Source organism: Myotis nattereri (assembly GCF_964212035.1).
Source record: "Myotis nattereri genome assembly, chromosome: 5".
NCBI classification, from domain to species: domain Eukaryota; kingdom Metazoa; phylum Chordata; class Mammalia; order Chiroptera; family Vespertilionidae; genus Myotis; species Myotis nattereri.
Window position 1 is genome coordinate 67,691,280 of NC_138080.1, and position 20,375 is coordinate 67,711,654.

Sequence of the window (20,375 nt, forward strand, 5' to 3'; positions counted from 1 at the left end):
TCTCACTTTAGTCAAAGGATCGTACCCAATCGGAGTGGCACGGCAGTTTGAGTGTTCTTCCTCGCACAGGGAGGTCACCAACTGATTCCCAATCAAGCCCCCTGCCCAGGTTTCAGGCTCAATCCCCAGTAGGTGGCGTGCAGGAGGCAGTCCATCAGTGATGTTTCTATCCCTCTCCCCATCTCCCTCTTCTCTGAAATCAATAAAAACATATTTTTTTAAAAACAGTAATATAGATTTGATTTGACTGACAAACTGCTTAGACCTTAGCTGTTAAGTTTTAACCTTGTCTACATATTTCAAACCCCCCACAAATGGAACTTTAAAAAATGTGTCCTTTATGTCATACATCAAAATTTGTTTAAAGAAAATGCTGCCCAAGCTACTATCATAAGCCTTTGCAAAGTTGTTACACTTGAAAATATTCAGCTGAAAAGAGTTTATGTTAGCAATAACCATCTCTCCCCCCAAATTTTAAAACTGACCAGATAATCATAACTACAACATTTACTCTTATGAACGTTACAAATAAAGTCCAAGTACTATCATTAATTAACTGTAAATTCTTCATAAATTATTTTTAAACTCAGATTTTAAAAATCAATGAGTGTTTTTTAAGATTTTTAAGGAATTTATAAATTTGATGGTTTTAAGTGAATCACAAGCAGCCACTGTCTGCCAATTTATAAATAATCCAGTTCCTGCTTATGTGCCCTAAAATAATCTATTAACCCCTCCCAGGCTTCTGTCATTGCTGACTCAGTCAGAGTCAACGACTGAAAAGCAGCTACAAACATTCCAATCATTTGTATTTGGAATTTTTTTTTTTTTTTTTTTTTTTTTACTTTCCTGGACAGGAAAAATAAATGAATTCACACCCAAAAGATGAAGGCAGTCACCGAGGCCTCCAAGCTGGAGCTTCTATCCCTAATTTCATGTACTCAGAATCCTTTCTGTTAGATTTATATGCTCAGATATGGAAAGATGCCAAAGACATATTAAGAAAGAAACACAGGCAAACTGCGGGGGGGGGGGGGGGGGGGGTTGCCCAGAGGGGGAGGACCTGAAATATAATATAGATTCATTTATCCATAAAAGGGAGGAGGGAAGAGAATACATACACCAATTGCTTGCATAATCATGAAAAATTACTGGAAGATCATAAAGGCTAATAGTGTTTAATCGTTGAGAAATATGACCAAAGTGTTCTAGACAGAATGGGTTGGGAACTTTTACTTCTCTTTATGATCATTATAAAATTTTTCTTTGTTACCATGATCCTGTGATACACTTATAATAGTCACGATTTAAAGTCCAAAACCTTTCCTCCCTGCTCCTCTCCATATAGAGAAGACCCTGGGGCACAGCTTCTTGGCCCCATGCAAGGCACCAGCCTAAAATGAACAGCCATCAATAAAGTATATATTCCACCTCCTTCATGAGATGGTTATCAAAGGCTTGTCTTGCTTCAAAAGAATACCCGATGGAACAGTGCAGAAGGGAAAAAAAATGAAAAGGTACTAGGATAAGGCTGTAAAATGCTACTATCAGCCATTATTTAGTTCAAAAGCAAAAGTTTTCAAAATATTAGCATAGCCAATGCCAGAAGCAAGTCCCTAGAAATGTCTGTAATAAGAATAGAAAAACTAACCCAGACTGGAAAACTAGGATATAAACTACCTTTAAAGAATAAACACTCAACTTCTTATACATTTTAAGAGTAGTACTATTTGGAAGGAAAAATAAAAGTAAAACAGCTATGTTCTAGAGTTGACTACCAACCACCATTTCTTCCACCCATATTAGGTCATTCTTTTCAACAATTCCAGACATGACTTCAGAATCCTACTCAATACACAGTGCTCCCACTCCGTCAGAATCCGCCTCCTTGCACACTTTTTTGACCATTTACCTGGTAAGACCAATCTCTTCAGAATAGATGAAAATAAAGTCTAAAGCATTTCACTGAAATCAGAGATTTGTGTTCCATTCTGTGTTGGAGTCTCTGAACCAAGTTCTAATTTACATAACGCGTGTATACACATCAGGAAACTAAAAGTTCACTGAAAATAACACTTTAGCCCTAGCCAGTTTGTCTCAGTGGACAGAACATCGGCCCACGGTACCTCGGGCATGTACCTCAGCTGCAGGCTCGATCCCCAGCCCCGGTTGGGTTGCATGCGGGAGGCAACCAATCGATATGTTTCTCTGACACTGTTTCTCATCCACCCATCCCGCCCCATTTCCTCTCTCTCTAAAACTCAATGGGAAAATATCCTCAGGTGAGTATTAACAACAAAAATAGGACTTTAAAAAAACTAAGTGTTCAGAGGAGATGGTTTCTGAAAGAACATAGTTAAGGGTAAGGATAGGAAAGGCGTCTACAACCCCTATTCCTCCCTTGGAAGAATAAGTCAATAAATGCAAAGTGTCTACAGGGGAATTTTAAAAGATTTTTGAATGTTCAAACCAGATGTTCTTATACAGGATATACAAAGCAGCTTCTGCGGAAACCAGATTCAACCAGCTAATGACAATTACGCCGCGCACAGATTGAAAGGCAGCTGTTTTGAGGAACTTTGTTCCTTGATTATAGCCGGGTGTCAGAAACTATCAGTTACCACTAACAATGTTAACTCTCCAAGAATTTTAAAGTACTGTTAAAAAAAAAAAAAAAAGCCTCCCAATGTATGAATTGGAAGACCTAGATGGCACACTGAACAAAAATTGCATTTATACACCATCTGAATTACGTATGAAAAGAAACATTTCATCACAATGCACACGTCTTCTTGTTACTGTTCATGGAAACAGAAGCACAGGATGGTCTCAAACTCAGCAGCAAGGTCTGGGAAATACTCTCTGGGTTTAAAGCTGGTGAGTCTACCCCCATGGATTGTATCTACAGGAAAACTTCCCAAAAGAAGCCCATGAAGTCAGAATTGTGGTGCTAAAGAACATCTCAAGGATAATTAAACCTACCTTTCCAAATTTTAAAGACAAGTGCACTGAATTCTGGAGGTGAAGCAGCATGAGTAAAGGCTCAGGTCCAGGGCTAAGCCAATCCCCGAACCAAAGACAAGCCCCCAAGGTGGGTGGGCACCTGGGTGCCTGCGGCTTGGCTTCCTCCCCCTGGAGGCCTACCAGGATTTAGAAAGAAGTTATCTAGAAGGTGAAGGCCATGCCCTGTCATGTTGTCGAGGAGCAGACAACTAAAATGTAATCAGTGAACAACGGTCTGTGAACTTGGAAATGCAAACGCGGTTTCCTGGCAAGCTGATGTGACGAGGGTTGCAAAAGCCCTGCTGCCTGTGGAGCGGAGGGGCGTGTAGCCAGAAGCTCCTGAACACCGTCCCAGCGCGTCCGCTGAGCAGCAGGCACTAACTTCTGATGGGCGCGGCACACACACCCTACTGGGAGAGAGGTTATCTCCCTCTGCAGGAAAGCGGTCTACAAGGCATATCCCCTTACGCAGGGCTTCTTGGCGGGGCCCCCTTGGCGGGTGCAACTACCCAGCGTGCTTTCTTTCCTAGGCACACAGGGCCCGTGTTATACACCCTATCCTCAAAGGGGATCTTGGGACCAAAGGCTTAAAAGCTTCAGTCCTCAGACTAGCCATCTCCCTCCGTATTTATCACACTTCTGATTTCAACTTCTGATTTCAGGTTCCTGCCAGAAAGGACACTGAGCCCCAACAGAGACAATCCGGTGACCAGCTCAGGTTGTGTCTCACTGTCAATCAGAGCCCGGGCTGCTTCTGTCCTGCCCCTGACCTAAGAATGGTTTTCACATATGAAACCGTTTGGGGTTGGGGTAGAGGGTATCAAAAGCACATGCCATGACACATAGAAATGACACAAAATTCAAATTTCACTGACTAAATAAAGTTTTATTGGCACACAGCCATGTTCATTCATTCCCCTTTTGCCCACAGTAAGCCTTTGTACTTCGTATGGCTGAACAGAGACTGTCAGGCCCACAAGCCTAACACATTGACATTTAGTATCTTATCTGGGCCCTGACACATAAAAAAAAAAGTTTACTGATCCCTGTTATAAATCAAGAGACTGGCAGCATGTTTAGAAACCAGCACTATGCATGTTCAATGAAATGTGAGTCAATTACCAGGTCCTGGGCAACTGACAAATACCTTAATGCTTACAAAGTTAAGGATCGGACACACTCTGTCCTTGAGAAGTCCTTAACTAGAACAGGCAGAAATCACAAGGGGAAGTGAAAGGGGGAAGGGTGCTCTGAGCAACTTAAATAAAGGCCATGTCTAGGAAACTGAGAATTTTTTTCAAAAGAAAACCCCTGAGGCTCCTACTTTGGGCCAGTGTTGTAAAAACTTATAGCGAGCTTCTTATCTGATTTTCAAGCCAATAACCAATAAGCAGAAAAATGACTGTTCTAGACAGGGATTTTAATGACAATCCGTGGTTAATAGTGATATAAAAGAATCAGGCAGAAATCATAAAAAGAAGTCCCCAAAATTTAAACACTAAACTGGGATCCAAAGATGCACTTAAAAGTATCCAGTGCGTCCCTGAAATGACATGTCCATTTCAGCGGCCCCGGCTTTTTCTGGGGGAGAGGTCCCCCAGGTTTAAATCTGACTTTTAAAACAGTTATGAGCCACCAGCACTCAGCCTACAGTTCTTAAGTGCGTCATTATATTTCAACACTGAAATAACTGAGGTGCATAAAAAAGCTGACCATGAGTCATCAAGAAAAATTTTAAATCATGTTTAGTTAGAGTACTTTGGGCCAAACAAAAGCAAACCAGGCAGCTCACACTCCAACTGCTTGTTAACCTTGCCAGTTCCTGCTCCTTGCCCTGGAGGAGGAAGGAGTAAAGGAAACAAATGCTTGTTTTATTCTTTGGTTTGTACCTTCACCACTGAAAGCTTCACTTAAAATAAGTGCTTAGAAAGTATCTTAGAAGCTGTTGTGAAGTTTCAAATTAATAGTCTCATATGCAGACATTAATTGATCAATATTAAAAATATATTAATGCCAGTTGGGAATGCTTTCAAAACAACAGAAAAGGATGGTTTAATTCTTTCAAGAAATAAGTCCAACAGAACCCAAGTTTTTAAAAATGAACTATTCCAACTGTCCTCAATCACCTTAGTATGTCTTGACGCTACCTAAAAAGCCAAAATCAAAAGTTAAATGCTGGACTGGTTGTAGCGTAACCAAAAGTTTGGTCCGTGAACATTTGTTAAGTGCACATCATATACCACGGAGTTAATAAAGGATTCAAAACGGAAGCACACAATCCCTTCGCCAATGACCACGCTTTCTTCTCCATGTCTGGCCATCTTTATTTGTGGTGCTTTCTGTTGAGGAAAGACATCCTTAGTAATCATTCAAGGTCTAGACTAGATAAGGCCAAAATGACATGGCCAGAGTCAGGGTAAATATCCCCTTAGACTAGATTTTCCTCTCAGTTCCAAGCTACTCCACTAGAACTCAACGTATAGACAGGCCGCTACTGTCACTCAGAGAGAGGTACAAAGGCCCTGGAGGGCCAATCCTGCATTTATTAGGAATGTAGGTAACTGCCGCCATCAGAGCCCGCCAACTGGGAAAACATCAAAATCTATACCCTCACAGTCCCAGGCCAACAGTTTGAATAAGTACACCACATAAATAACAATAGATTTTCAATCAAGTCTCAACTTTCTGAACTATCATGAACTAAAATAATAAACATTAATTGTTCAAATTTTAAATGCATGACCACATAAAGTGCTGCAACATCTTGAAAATGGAAAAAATAGACTGAATACCAGAACTGTTAAGCAAACAACTTACTGTCTCAGGAATTAAAATACTTTCCCAGTTAAGGTTCCTACCAAGCTTCTGATACCACGTAAGAAACAAACAACTCCAAGCAAAGCCGCCCTGTATTTTAAAATTTTTTAAACAGTATTGTTGAATATGGTGCCAATGTTCTAACTCATAGGCTTGGACCGGGAGGGGAGGAAAGAAGCGTAACACTGACATAACTCAGTGTTTGAACAATCTAGACAAACTTTTTAATGCCAATCCAAATAAAGAAGCAAGGTGTATTGGCTAAGATGCCATATCTTCCTCCAGAACATGTCTATTTTATTAATCTTGTGGGAAAACTGAGTCTGTAATGCCAATTCTGACAAACCATTAACTGTGATGGCGTAACAGGTGCCCATAATACTAAGGAGGGAAGAGCTTCACCAACAGGAAGTAAGGAAGCACAACTGTCAGACTCATATGCTTGCTTCCTCCTCAGGCGTGCAAACCCTACAGACACAGGATGTAATCAGTGTTTGATGAGGATGTTTGCTGTTCCAACCAGCTCAGTACTGAAACTGATCCTTCTTTCTCCAACACGTCTATGGACAAATGCATCAGACAAATTTCTTTAGAGCAGTATTTTTCAAACAAAATCTCCAAATCTAAGACTTCCAAATGACAATAAAATGCTATTTTGATTTCCAAATCTTTAAAAACCCCATCACGATCGCTTCCAAAGGCTTGGCTCCTCAATGTCAGAGGTTCTATCAAAGAGCTTCTGTAGGTTAAAGTCTATGTATGGAGAATAACCAGATGCAATAAATGAGCCTCAACCAGACATGTTATAGACAAAGCTGCTGTCGTATTTGGGGGCCAACTGAGTAAACCTATGTCCCAGTGACAGATGAGATGAAAACTTACCAAGCTAGCTGACAGGAAAAACAAAACTCCTTACAGAACTGTATATACAGTACGATTTCATTTCGATTAAAACATGCATACATATGCATAGACAATTATCTGGAAAGCAGTACAATGGTGAGCTCTGGGTGGTAGGAATATGTGATTATATTTGCTTCTCTGTTTTCTAAGTTTCAACAATGTACATGTAACACCACTTCTGTAATAATACTTCAAGCCACCAAGGGCTCATTCAAGTCAAACCTGAGTATTTATGAAGTGCCTACTATAGGTGAGACACACAGAGATCTGCTTTTATTCTCACCAAGGCCTCCAAGTTTTTTTTCAGTTAATCCTTCTCCCCAAGCCTCTGGGCTAAGCAACAGTCGTTTTTAAAATATAACATTTCCTTAAACTCCAAAGAGTTTTTTTTACTCTCTGTTCTCTCTCAGGCACACTAATAATTTTTCACCGTTTTCCCTTTATAGCTACTCTTTCAACCCTGGCAACTAATATAAAAGCTAAAACACCCTTCTGTAGGCTGAAAGCCTGCGACAGAGGAGGAACTAATACAGTGGGGGCAATACAGTGGGGGCGGGGGGGGGGGGGGGCTCCTTCTCTCTAGCTTATTCAAAGTTAAACGTGTCTGTGGCAACTTTACTTATTAGAAAGCAGTGCATGATCTATGTGATGTTAAGATGGAATCAAGGTCAAGTTCTCCTGCATGTCAGGCAACACCCTTTATCTCTGACTAGTGTAAAGGTGAAGAGAGACATGGGGAAACCTACCAAATACCTGAAAGCTGTCATGGTTCTAGATGTGGAAATAAAGTGCTGGCATCACATACAAAATACATTTGTGTATGAAAAACACACAAGTTTAAGGACGAAAGCAAAAGGCCAAACAATCAAAAGTCATCTTATTTAAACGTGGCATTACATGAAACTGAAATATTTGGGACAAAACAATTCTGGGTTGCAGTTATTTGCTAGAAAGTATCACCTACAAGAATATCCCATGCTTCTCTCCAACCCGTGCTGCTCCCTCTACAACAAATTATCCCACCGAAAATGTTAGCTATGGTTACGTCGCAGGCTTCCTTTCTCCACTTAGAAGCGCTTAAATATCGATCAGTGGTAATTTGATGAAAATACAACTTACTATTGTAATCTCTAACCACTGGTGACCACTACCTAAATCAGCTTTCAGGGAAATAATTGTCTCTGAATCTTAAAACTAGTTCATTTATTAGCCTTGAGCTACAAGGAACTAGAGAGCTAGCCTTTCACAGCGGGGTTTTCTAAAAAGGAAAAATAGATCACCTTATAAAAACCTTTGGGAAAGAAGCCCCCAAGCACTCCGGTTAAGGGGAACCTCAGATTCTCTGCCACTTTCCTGAAAACGTAGGTGTCTTAGGTCGTTCCACTGCAGCTTATCATTTTACAAAAGGAAACTGTGAATTCTCTCTTGGCTGGGGTGAGCCGAGGACGACAGACCCCGGTCGCCGCGGAGGCGCCCGGCTCTCCGTTACTAGAAAGCCCAGGCGGCTTTTCACCGACCTCCGGGCCACGACGCATTCCTAACGGGTTTCGAAGGCACGTTTAAATCGCCCGCTTTTTTGTTTGCTCGCTGCATTCACCCGGCCCCGGGGCTGCGGCCACCCCGTGCGCCTGGGAGGGGAAGCCGCGAGGAGAGCCGGGCGGAGGACCCTGGGGTGGGGATGGGGACGCGGCGGGAGGGGGAGACGGCGGGGTGGGCTAGGGGCCACCCGGGGTTGGGGTGCGGCCGCCGCCCCGCACCGGGAGCTCACCGCGCAGCGCCCGCCCGCGGGATGCGCACAGGGCCGCGGCACCGCCTCCTCCCGCCCTCCCTCGCCGTCCTCCCCCCGAGGCGACAGAAACAACAGCGCGGGAGGAGGGGAAAGTAACTCCGGCACCTTCGCCGGAATCAGCCCGGGTGCAGCGATGACACCTTCTCCCGGCGCGACCGAGCGCCGCTCGCTCCGCAGCGACGTGCCCGCCGCCGCCCTCTCCATTCGAAAGTGGCCGCCCCCCGCCGCCGCCTGCGCCCGCCCCGCCGCCGCCGCCGCACCAATCCGCTCGGCCCCAGTGGCAAATCAAACGATCCCTCGCGTCCAGAAGCCACTAGCGCCGCTGCCAACGGCCGCGCCGGCCCCCGCCCCGCGTCCCTCCCGGGCGGCACCTCCGGGCCGGGGCGGGCGCTCGGCGAGCACGGCGGAGAGGTGGGAGCGGCGGCGAGCAGCCCCGAGCGGGCTCGGCTCCCGCCCCCGCCCCCGCCCCCAGGCAGTTCTGGAAACTGTGGATCACCTCTGTCACAGGAAGCCATCCGGCGGGGAAGGCGGCGCGGAACCAACAAACAAACGCCTGCGGCAGCCGCCGGAATCGGCGTGCGGACGGCGACGGGCTCCGGGCCGTTCCCCGGGCGGGGGCGCGGCGGTCGCCCCCGCGGCGCGCGGGCTTTGTGCGGGGCTCCCGCGGCGCGGGCGCGGCGGGCCGGGCATCCCCGATCCCGGAGCCCCCCCACCCCGGCCGCCGCAACGCTGCTGGGACCGTTAGGTGACGCTCCGACCACGGCCGAGAAAGCAGCACCTCGGCCGCCGCCCGCCCCCATCTCCACACCGAGCCGCCTCTCCTCCGCCGCCAGAGGCGGGCTCCAAAAGTTGGCCCCCGGGCCACCCAGCACCTGCCCACGTGCCGCGGAGGCTCGCTCGCGAGTCTCCCCCGGCCCTTTCCCCCCCGCCGCCCTCCGCCGCCAGGTCACCTATTACCGGTGGGAGGGGAGAGAAGCTATTTAAACGCCCGCGGAAGTTGAGGCACCCCCACTGGCGGGTGCCGTGCACCTGCCTCCCGCCGCCGCGCTCCGCCACTTTGAGCAGCAGCCCGGTCCTCGGCCCCGCCTCCTGCCCGCAGGCGGGCGGGCGGGGGGGTGGGGGGGGAGCGGGAAGGAGGTGGAAGGGATCGAATTTCTCCAGCAAATGGGACCGTTCCGACAGGATTCGGTTCCCCGGTCAACATTCCACATTCCATCCCTCTCCCGAATTTGCAAGCCAGCGCCAACAACCCGGAAAGCCTGCTGGCTGCCGAACAACAGCCCCCAACTCACACACACACACACTCACAGGCACAGGACACGTGCACTGAAGGGCTTTGCAACTTGCAGTCCCGGGGTACACACTGCACGTTCCTTTCAGGCGGCGAATGCTAAGCGACCCCACCCCCACAATTTGCAGATGGTGCCAAAGGTTGCAATTTGCAATCCGTTTTACTAGTAAGTTCATGGTTAATCGGTACTTTGCTCTACCAATGCAACTCCTTCCTAATTTTACCGAGGAAGGGCTTTACACTTTACAGGCAGACTCGCTGTAAGTAAAAGGTCTGATCATTGGAAACCCAATTGGGAAGAATCTAATTGCCAAGCTGTCCCTCCACCCCCTGCTCACTGCCCTTGAATTGATGCAATGAATATTTTGGACATGTGGTGACGCGGTGACAAGAGCCGGGGCTGTGGCCACCCTACACAATGTACCTCTACGCACACACACAGACACACACACCTATATTTAGACAAATATAGTCGTCCCCCTCCCTCCACGGTCACACACACCCTGGATCCATGTATGTATGCGAACCTGCGTTCTGCCATTGCCATCTGTCTACCAAGTTGCTACTATGCTTCCCACTTTCATGCAGCCTAATGCACTTTGGGCCAACTAAACTCGGCTTCTGCTGCTGAACGCGTTTAATTGATGCTTCACCTGAAAACCGCATGTTCTTCACAAATCCAAAAGAAGGAAAAGCTCTAAGTCTTCAGGCCCCCCAACATTGAAAAATAATCATAGTAAAACTTACTGATCCAACATAAATCAATTCTCAGGCTCCAAAAATCATCCTCTCCTCCTCCTCCTCCTCCTCCTCCTCCTCCTCTGGCCCCCGCCCCGGCAATGCCCAAGTTACTGGTGGGATAGTAGGGCTGCGCTCGCCGGCTGCCTGCCCTCCCTCCTCGCTACGTATCGAGAACCCAATCTTTTGGCGCCATATTAATGACGTACTATATTATTTCCACTAGGCAGCGACCTTCGGCATTAAATTACTCCCGAGAACTCCCGAGCAAAGCAACAAAACCATCAAATATGGCTGAGCCTCTCGGCTCGTCCTGCAGCCGCCGCCGCCGCCGCCGCCGCCGCCGCGGGATCGGGACGCGCACACGTCCCCACACGCGGACACGCGCGGACACCCGCGCGGCGCGGCGCGGCGCGCCCCTCGCCCCCCGCGGCCCGCGCGCGTACCTGCTGCGGAAGGCTTCGGCCGAGGCGCTGGGCTCCGCGCCGCATGAGTTCGGGCCGCGGCGGGAGGGCGGGCGGGCAGCCGGGCGGGCCCCTGCGTTCGCCGGCGCGCACACACCCGGCACTCGCGCGGGGAGGCACTCTCGGCCGGGCGTTTGGCTGGTTATGGAGGAAGGACTGTGTGAATCAAACTCATTTCTGGGTCACTGCTGCCACAGGGGGGAGCACTTTAATCCCTTGCCAAAACGAAAGGGTGGGGACAGGAGGGCGGAGGGCGGAGGGAGCGCGGGGAGCCCGCGGCGCGGGGGGCTCCGCGTCCCGGGTTAACTCTTGGCGGGCCTGCCGCCGCCCGCTCGACCTGCGGCCGCGGGGCGGGCACTGCTCAGCTGCGAGAGGCTCTTCCGGCATCTCCCCTGCCAGCCTAGACGTTCTTGAGGTGTCTCCCGGCAGGCAAATGGGTTTTCACATGATCCCCTTCTAACTGTCCCAGTCCCAACTCTTGTCCGACATCACAGAACCTAGACCTGGATTCTTTCAAGTTAGTTTAAAATTGTGCAGATAAAAAAATGTGGCTATTAAGGCGTAAAATTTGGGTGAGAGGTTTTATTTTTAGACTGAATGGTAAAATAACTCTTTTGTAGTAACAGTTTCGCATTAGAATGACATTTTTAAAGACAGAGAATCCAATGTTGGAGCTGGAACACGTCTTTACCTAAGTTAGTATCAAACTGATAATTGCAAATGAGCATTAATTCATTAGAAGATAGGGATCATTTTTATAAATTGACACCACCTTTCTGTTACACAGTACCACACCACTGGGCATCACCTTCCAAATATGAGAATTGATCCCAAAGCTAAAACTGGAGTTGGAGACTAACACAAAATTAGTCATCAGAGATTCGTTTTGGGGTGAAAATGGGTGGTTATTGATTTTCCACTAAATACAGACTTGCTTTTTCATGGGAAGGTTGACATATTTCTTTCATGGACCCCCGCCCTACAGAAATAAGGGTGCATATGACATTCAGCCTCAAAAGGAAAAAAGAACTCCGTAGGGATTAAAACGCCCATTCAGTAAATAGGAACAGTGATCACTAATTACAAAATTCAGTATCTAACCCAAAGGCATTGGATGCATTCTTCTGAATATATCCAGTTTGACCTCACACAGTCACACACCAACCCATCCACCCACATGAAGAATATACAATCTGATGAACGCGGCAAAACTAATTGAGCCTTCCCATTCCTTTTCAGAAAGCAAAGTAAGCCAAAGGAAATCTTTAAGACATAGCCTATTTCACTAACAAAGAGCACAAAGACACCACATCGGCCCAATTCACGTGCTCACTTAATCCTGTCCAAAGTGATCACGGATGTAAAGCACTAGGCTACCATTCTTACTATTGTTAGTATTGCATTGCAGTCATTGTCTTCATCGGTTCACCTCACACAAACTCTACTGTGGAAGTGAAGTACACAGGTGCAGAGCCAGACAAACCCTGCATTGGACTGGCTCTACCTGTTATCAGTGTGTATCTGTTGGGTAAATAACAGTACTCTGAGCCTCAAGAGTAATAAAATGAGGTTAACAGCCCCTACCTAAAGGGTTGTTAAGAGGAATGAGATAAACCCATAAAAGTGCCCAGCAGAGGCCCTGGCAGTAGGAGGTTATCAATCCCTCAGCCATCCCTCCAATATCCCTGTCTTGGTCTTCTCTCCATGGAAAACCGCAACTTCTAAATTCCAACTAGACTTGCTTTACTCATTCCCCCTAAAATATTGAAGTTGCACTCGCCCCTGGCCATTTTACATGTCTTTTACTGACTGTCTCCATTCCCAAAACATCAGGCCACAAAATCAAAGAAGTGAATAAATGGATAAGAAAATTAAAGAAGTAAAACGGCACCCAAATACCCCACACAGACAGATACACTGATGAAGACTGATGGTTCCAGGAACATCCTTTCAATTATGCCAATTCTTCCGAATAGTTAGGGCTGAGGCAGTGTCATGTGCTATAAATAACCCTGGACCAGAAGACCCTGGACAAATCTCTTTGGGTCTTAGTTTTCCCAGTGAGATGATAGACAAGATTAAATCTACCTCCTAATTTCTGATTGCTCTTACCTAATTTAAAAAGTGATTATTTAACAAGTAGAAGACAACTTGAATGGAGAAAAAACATGTAAAAAAATTGTCATTAAATCATTAGCTGCTAACATTTAAAAAATAACAGGTGTCTTTTGCCATCAGACCTCCAAAGAAACTTATTTCTAAAATAGGAAAGGCGGTGACATGGCCTGCCTTCTGGCAGCACCAACAATACATGCTAGAATAAGAGGTACTACGCTGGCAGTTAGGCAAACGAGTTTCTGGTTTCACTCTGTCATTTAGTTCTTGCCTTACCAAATCGCTGAGGATTGCCATTTCCCGATTTCTCGAATGGTTTTGTTAATTCATACTTTATTTTTCGAAATGAAAGGATAGTCAAGAAAATAGCTACTAAAGTTGTCAGTGTAGTTGAAATATTAAGATTCTAGTCTTTTCTGATCTGATCAGTATTCTTGGTGATAATTATAATTTTATATGTTCCTTGCATTTTGCTGTAGTCATACAGTTTAATTATTTTCTTCCATATAATGGATTTTTATGGAATAAAAATTTGGATAGTCATATTTCTGATTGTGAAACCATTCATAATTACACCTCTAAATGTTTACTTAATCATTTCCTTTGTGTCTACTCTGTAGGTAAAGAATTATAAGGTCTTGACAAGAAATTCCGCATTATTTATACTTGAAGTGAAGTAGATTCACATGCTAAAGTACTGTCTCATTCCTTTACAGAAACGAGCAAGAAATTCTTACTGACAAATACCATTGCCAGTTGGTATACATTATGCTGCACAGAGAGAATTTTTTATTGCACAAGTACTCTCCTGGATAAAATGGGTTGTGTTCTAAAAGTTTATTTGTACTTTGATTGTATTTATGTACTTTGGTTGAATTTATGCCCCAAATAAACCCTGTTATGAAGAGAGCTTAGTTTGTTAAGTAATTTTTAAAAACAGTAATTTTAATAACTAAATGACAGAAAAGAATAACTTTATTAACTTTTTTGAATGACATTATTTGGGTGGGAGGGGATCTAATTCAAGGAGGAATATATGGAATACTCTGAACAAGAAGAGTGAAGTTGGGAACAATGTTCAGCCCATGCCTGAACCACATGAGAAGAAACAGGAGGTCACAGATAGGCGATTAGGACCAGAGCTCCCTGTCAGACCAGTCCATGAGGTCACCCATCCTGAATAGCCAGGTAGGTGGTTACAACATTCAATTGTAAGAATGATTGGAAGGCCAATAACCAAGATACATTTTTGTTGATGTCAGTACCAACTAAATTGTTTTTTCCTTGAGGTTCTTTCTTTTTCTTCTTCTCCTTTTGTCTACTTTGGATTGTTTGCATTTTGTTGGTTTTCATACTTTTAGCACAAGTTAAGATATCAAAGACAAGTCTGACAAGGGGACAGGAGAGGAGATAAATTACTTCAACTAGATGGAAGTGTCCAAGACATTTGACATTTGAGGAGGTTTAACATAGGAAAAGATTTTCCCTATTGAAAAGAAAACATGATAATGGAGAGAATTTTGAAAATTTAGAAAGGTGAAGGAAGGAAATAAAACTCGCCTATTATAAATATTGCCACATATGTTCAGTCATTTTTCTAGGCATTTTAAATAAAATTGCCATAATGTCACACATTCAACTTTACAATATTCCTTTTCACTTACCGCTTTCATTGTTTTCATTTCAGCCCTGTACTTTGTTAAGTAAAAATTATTTATTTATTTTTTTTAACTTTCAGATCTTTGCCTGCACATCATACCTTCATCTATTGGCCACTTCAACCACACACTCTCATACTTACTCGCTGGACCTTGTCAACCATTGGAAAGTGCTGCCATCTTTAATTTAGATTGAAGTACCTCACTTTACTCTCTCTGAGACTTCCAAAGCTTATGCTTCTCACTCGACCTTTCCTTTTTTTCTGAACAGTCACAGGGCTGTGTGAACTCAAAATGTGATCACCAGTAGCTGCACCTGAGAGCGTGGCAGAGACGCATTATTTCCAGCCCCCCCCCCCCCCCCAGACCTACCAAATCAGAAAGGGGGATCCAGCAATCTGTGTTTTAACAAGCCCTCCGACTAATTCTGGCCCACACCCACATTTGAGAGCCACGCATGTAGATCTTACTTCCATCCTCCACACTGGAGCACAGAGTCAGGCCCCAGACAAGGTGGCAAGTCCCCTGCCCACTTATTCTCTGCCCATAGGCCAGTTGAAATATAAACAAGTTTTACAATAAATCACAGGGTTTTGAGGAAGTGAATACGTGGACCCTAATCTTGTGTGTGTGCGGTGAGGAGGCTGGTCAGAGAAGACGCCTCAGAATAAATGACCTGAACCTGAACCCTGAAGGATTATAGGGATTAGCCAGGTGAGGAAGGGGGGTGGGAGACCAAGTGTTGTTTTTTGTTTTTTACAAAAATTCCGGCTTCTGTGTGGAGAATGCATGGGTGGGGGTGAGACACAGGTAGGGAGGCTAGATAGGAGGCTTCTGCAGTGACCAGGCGAGATAGGGGCTTAGACTGCAGTCACCGACTATGGGTGGAGACAGCGGGCACGGCAGCCTGTGATGCAGGCACGGCTAACACAGCCCCAGCCCTCCAGAGGTCTCCAGCTTGCTCAGTTCAACAAGGGCTTGGGAAAGGGTGAGCGCTCCTTCCTGCCCTGCCGGCCAGTCAGGGATGTCTCTGGGACACCTCTGGAGGGCTCCCATTGAGTAGAGGCCATGGTGCTGGGCAGTAATGGAATAAAATAATCAGTCTGCCCGACCCCACCTTGCTGGAGCCTGTCTAGTTCCCATCACAGGTCAGTTGGCGACTTCTGCTTAGTCCTGCACATAGCGATGCTAATCACTAAAGGAATCCAACCGGTGGCCTAGGAATGACGAAACAGCCTCCCTGCTGGAAACTGCCTCCCCCAGGAGATAAGGAAGGTATGTGAAAAAATGATGACTGTACATCAAAAGACTTACGGGAACCTGTGACTGCGACCAGGCAACGAGTTTGTTGACCAAAAGCAAAAAAGTTTCGCCACCACCCTGGGGCCCCTGCTGAGCTCCAGATGTCCGGGTCATAAGCCACCTCCTGACCTCACGTCCCTCCCGTCTCCCTTTCTCCTGGCATGAAGAAGCCTGAATGCTGTGCTTTGTGAAGATGGTTCTTCAGGATGCTAGCCTGCCATCTTCTCGACTTGCTGGCTTTCTGAATAAAGTCGCTTTCCTTGCCCCAACTTCTTGTCACTTGACTTGTTGGCCGTCGTGTGGTGAGCAGTCGGAGGTCTCACTGATGACACCGGGCGGAGGGCTCCAACCAGTGGCCACCCGCAGAGCGGAGGCTCAGGCCTGGACCCAGGCAGAAGTCAGGGGGGCTGGGCCTTTGCAGGTCCTTCTGGGCCCTGGTCTCCCAGCCCCATCCATCCCAGGCCCCTCCTCCCTCACTTCCCGGGGTTGTGACTCCAGTGCCTCTTGATCCCTCCACAGGAAAGCTCCATTTTCCCTCTTCTCTTCCGAATCCCCTTAATGGCCCATTATAAGCTGAGCCCCAATCATTAGCAAATGAAAAACTGACTTCCCTATTCTCTGAGGCTGAGGGGGTGGGTGCTGGAGGATGTGGGGGGGGGGGGGTAAGGAAGCTGGATAGAGGTGCCCCCCCATGGTTTAGTTCCAGTGCTAATGAAGCAAAGGAGGGAAAGCAAGCAGTTTCTGTTAGAATTATTTGCTAATTCACCCCACCCCCCACCCCCCTGTTCTGAAGCACATTTAGTTGTAGACAAGACTTGATGGTTTGGATGTCAGAAGTGAGGAAGAAGTTGGAATGAAAGGTGACCCACAACAGTGTGGAGATTGCCAGAGGGAAGGGAGGGGGTGATAGAAGGGTTAAGGGGGGATAAATGGTGATGGAAGGAGACTTGACTTGGGGTGGTGAACACAGAATACAATATCTAGATGGTGTGTAGAATTGTATACCTGAAACCTGTATAATTTTATTAACCATTGTTACCAAAATAAATTCAATAAAAAAGAAACTGGAAGAAAAAAAGAAAGGTTTAGAGAACTGAGTGGCATTCATTGAGCTCTAGCTCCAGCGTGCTGAGTGAAAGGCAAGGAAAGACCTGCCCTCCTGGAGCTTATATTCATTTTCAGAGGAAAGGAAATGAAAGAGTGGGGACATTGCTGAGTTCGATGTGAGGAGACACCCATTTGAAGATGCCCAAAAGGCAGAAAGGAAAGGCTGGGCTACAGCTTAGAGATTAACAGGCCATGGGAATGGTCGAGTTCACTCAGAAGTGTCTACAGAGTTCGACGCAGAGCCTGCCTGAGCTGGAAACGAAGGAGTCGTATTAAAAGGATGGGCAGAGGAAGCTGCAAAGCTTCCATGGTGTCACTGAGCACAGTCCAGATTAGTTGAAATATTTTAGCCTTCTTCACGCCCAAATCACGATTTCTAAGCACCATTCGAGAAAACCACAGACTTATTGGGTCCACAATGTATTCAGCCTTGGCCACCTCGGGGATGTCCTGAAATCACCGTTTCCCCAGTCAGCAATCTCCCGCTGTGCTCAGGATCTTTCTCAGAGCTTCCTCTGGTCCTCAGCCTCCCATCCTTCCTCTTACCGCAGACCTTCTGCAGCGCTCCTGACTCCTACGTCACAGGAATGACAGAGGCCACTGCACAGGCCCAGTTTGACCTTCACGCTCCCCCTTCTTTCCTATCACAAAGGCTGAGAGATGACCTTCCACGGGCTGAGGATGCCCTGAGCCTCACTCACTTTCGCTAGCCTCTAACTCAGGACTAGCTCTTCTTGCCCTGGCTGGTTTGGCTCAGTGGATAGAGTGCTGCCCTGCAGACACTGAAGGGTCCCAGGTTCGGATCTGGTCCAGGGCGCATGCCTGGGTTGTGAGCTCAATCCCCAGTGGGGGCGCGTACGGGAGGCAGCCAATCAGTGATTCTCATCATTGATGTTTCTATTTCTCTTGCCCTCCCCCTTTCTATCTGAAATCAATAAAAATATATTAAACAAAAAAAGATTAACTCTCCTTTCAGGTGGGTACCTCCTCCTTCTCTGGCTACTGAGTCCTTCCCAAACATTTAAATGTACTTACGTCTCCCACTGAAAAGAAACCCTCTGAAAGCTCTCTCCCTCTTCCTTCCTCTTTGCAGTCACACTTGTTGGAAGAATGGTCTACACTCACTTGGGCCCACTGCAGTCTGAATTATGCTCCCAATCACCCCAGAGAAACTGCTCTTGCCAAGATCACCACTGACATTCTTGGTGCTAAATCCAATGACGATTTGCCACCTTTGTTGTCCTTAACATCCACTGGCATGTGACATGGTGGTCCACGCATGCCCTGCTCCCACCTGGCGTCCACACACCAATGCGTTCTCTCCTACCTGCCTGCCTTTTCTTACTCTCTTGCAGCTTTCTCTTTCTCTTTGGCTAAAGCAAGGCCTCAAACCAATTGTTTTTGAGTACCTGAGAAGCATTTTGAAAAAAAAAAAAATCAACTGAAGGAGTAATTCTGGTTGAGGCATTTTATGAAAGAAAAGAAAGAAAGAAAGAAAGAAAGAAAGAAAGAAAGAAAGAAAGAAGGAAGGAAGGAAGGAAGGAAGGAAGGAAGGAAGGAAGGAAGGAAAGAAAGAAGAAAGAAAGAAAGAAAGAAAGAAAGAAAGAAAGAAAGAAAGAAAGAAAGAAAGAAGAATGGTTCACCAACCATGTTTAGAATGGAACTTTAAAAAAGAACATCTGGTTAAAGATTATTAGGCTAGTCAATCAGCTGGATGGGTAACCCTAGCTTCCCAGAAGGAGTTCTCAGTCTTATTAAAGTCTGTCAGAAAACTGTTCACGCACTTTATCAGGAATGCTAATTGCTTCCCAGAAGGAGTTGTAAATTACATCACACACCAAATTTCTGTCCCAGACCAGGTTTGAGCCCATTTTCTTTCTCACTTTCAGTCCCCTAAAGGTATGTTTTCCTTAGGGTCCTGTCCTCAGCCCTCTTCTCTTCCCTTTCTACGTACATCTCTTGGTGATCTCATCTACCCTCATTATTGCCACTCCCTCCCCCCACCCCCCAACATGCCTGTCTCTATGGCCAGTGCCACACCTCACCTTTGGACTTGAATCTACCCAACAGCTTCCTAAACACCCCATTGGATTTCCCACAGGAAACTCAAACTTAGCATGTCCCAAACGGAGCTCAACTTCCCTCCCACTTTGCACCTCCTCATCTGTCCCATATTTCAACTAGTGGTACCACCAGACGCAATTGCCAGCCCAGGAGCCAAAACATTGTCCTTGACACTTGCTTTACCTTGACACCTCCCCTACCACCACCACCTCCAGTCCAACCCAATCAATCACCACGTCACTTCTTCATCAGGTCTCACCCTCCATCCCTACAGCCCTTATCATCATCACAGTGACCCAAGCTACTGCTAACTGGTCTCCTTGCCTCCAGTCCTGTCCCCCTCTAATTCATTCCCTGCTCAGTAGTCAGTGTGATCTCTTTAGAGAAAAAATATGATCACATTTAAAACCCATTAGATGCCATTTTTTTCCTGTTTACGCTTATGGATAGAACATGTCATCAACATAGCCCATAAGGACCTTCATGTTCCAATTCCTACTTTCTTTTTCTAGCTCTCCTTCCAACATCTCCCCTTCCATTCCCCTGCCATGTGACTTTTCACATTTCTTTAGTGGTGGGTCCCTTTAGAACCTTTGAAAATGCTTATCCCTAAACTTGGATCATTCTCCCCTCTCTATATCCTTTCTTTTGGCCCTAAGTCACTTACGTTCTACCAAATAGCCTTTATCCTATTCCCTAACCCCCACCCTTCTCGAAGCTTCCACAACATTCAGCACTATCACTATGTTATCACATCTCTCTGTGTTTTCTAAGCTTTTGTACCCTTCACTTGAATTGGTGATTAAAGGACTGTGTCAGTTGTGTTCTCTACTGTGTTTCTAGTACTGAGCCTAACAACTGGTAGCCAGTTAATAAATATTTTGAATGTGATGAATGAATGACCATTATATTTGTGTAAGCAGTCTCCAAAAAAACCTACAACAGATTATAACTGTCATTTTTATTTTCTATGCTAAAAGTAATAAATGTTATGTTTTAGAGAAGCCAAAATCAAAGTTAAAGTCACCAAAAACATTATTACTTAAAAACAATCCCCACTAAAATTTTGGTGTTTATTTTTTTACTAGAGGCCTTGTGCACAAAAATTTGTGCACTGCGGGGGT

The 20,375-nt window shown here is 45.9% G+C and overlaps 1 protein-coding gene across 1 annotated transcript in view; it reads right to left on the minus strand.

Annotated features, from left to right (window-relative positions):
- The window catches only part of JADE1 (jade family PHD finger 1), a 53,103-nt gene extending 41,903 nt beyond the window's left edge, over positions 1–11,200 (minus strand). Inside the window, exon 1 of the mRNA XM_081091522.1 lies at positions 10,988–11,200. The gene's annotated coding sequence lies outside the window, so the exon portion shown is untranslated. The remainder of the gene's footprint in view (positions 1–10,987) is intronic.
- Positions 11,201–20,375: the final 9,175 nt, after the last annotated feature.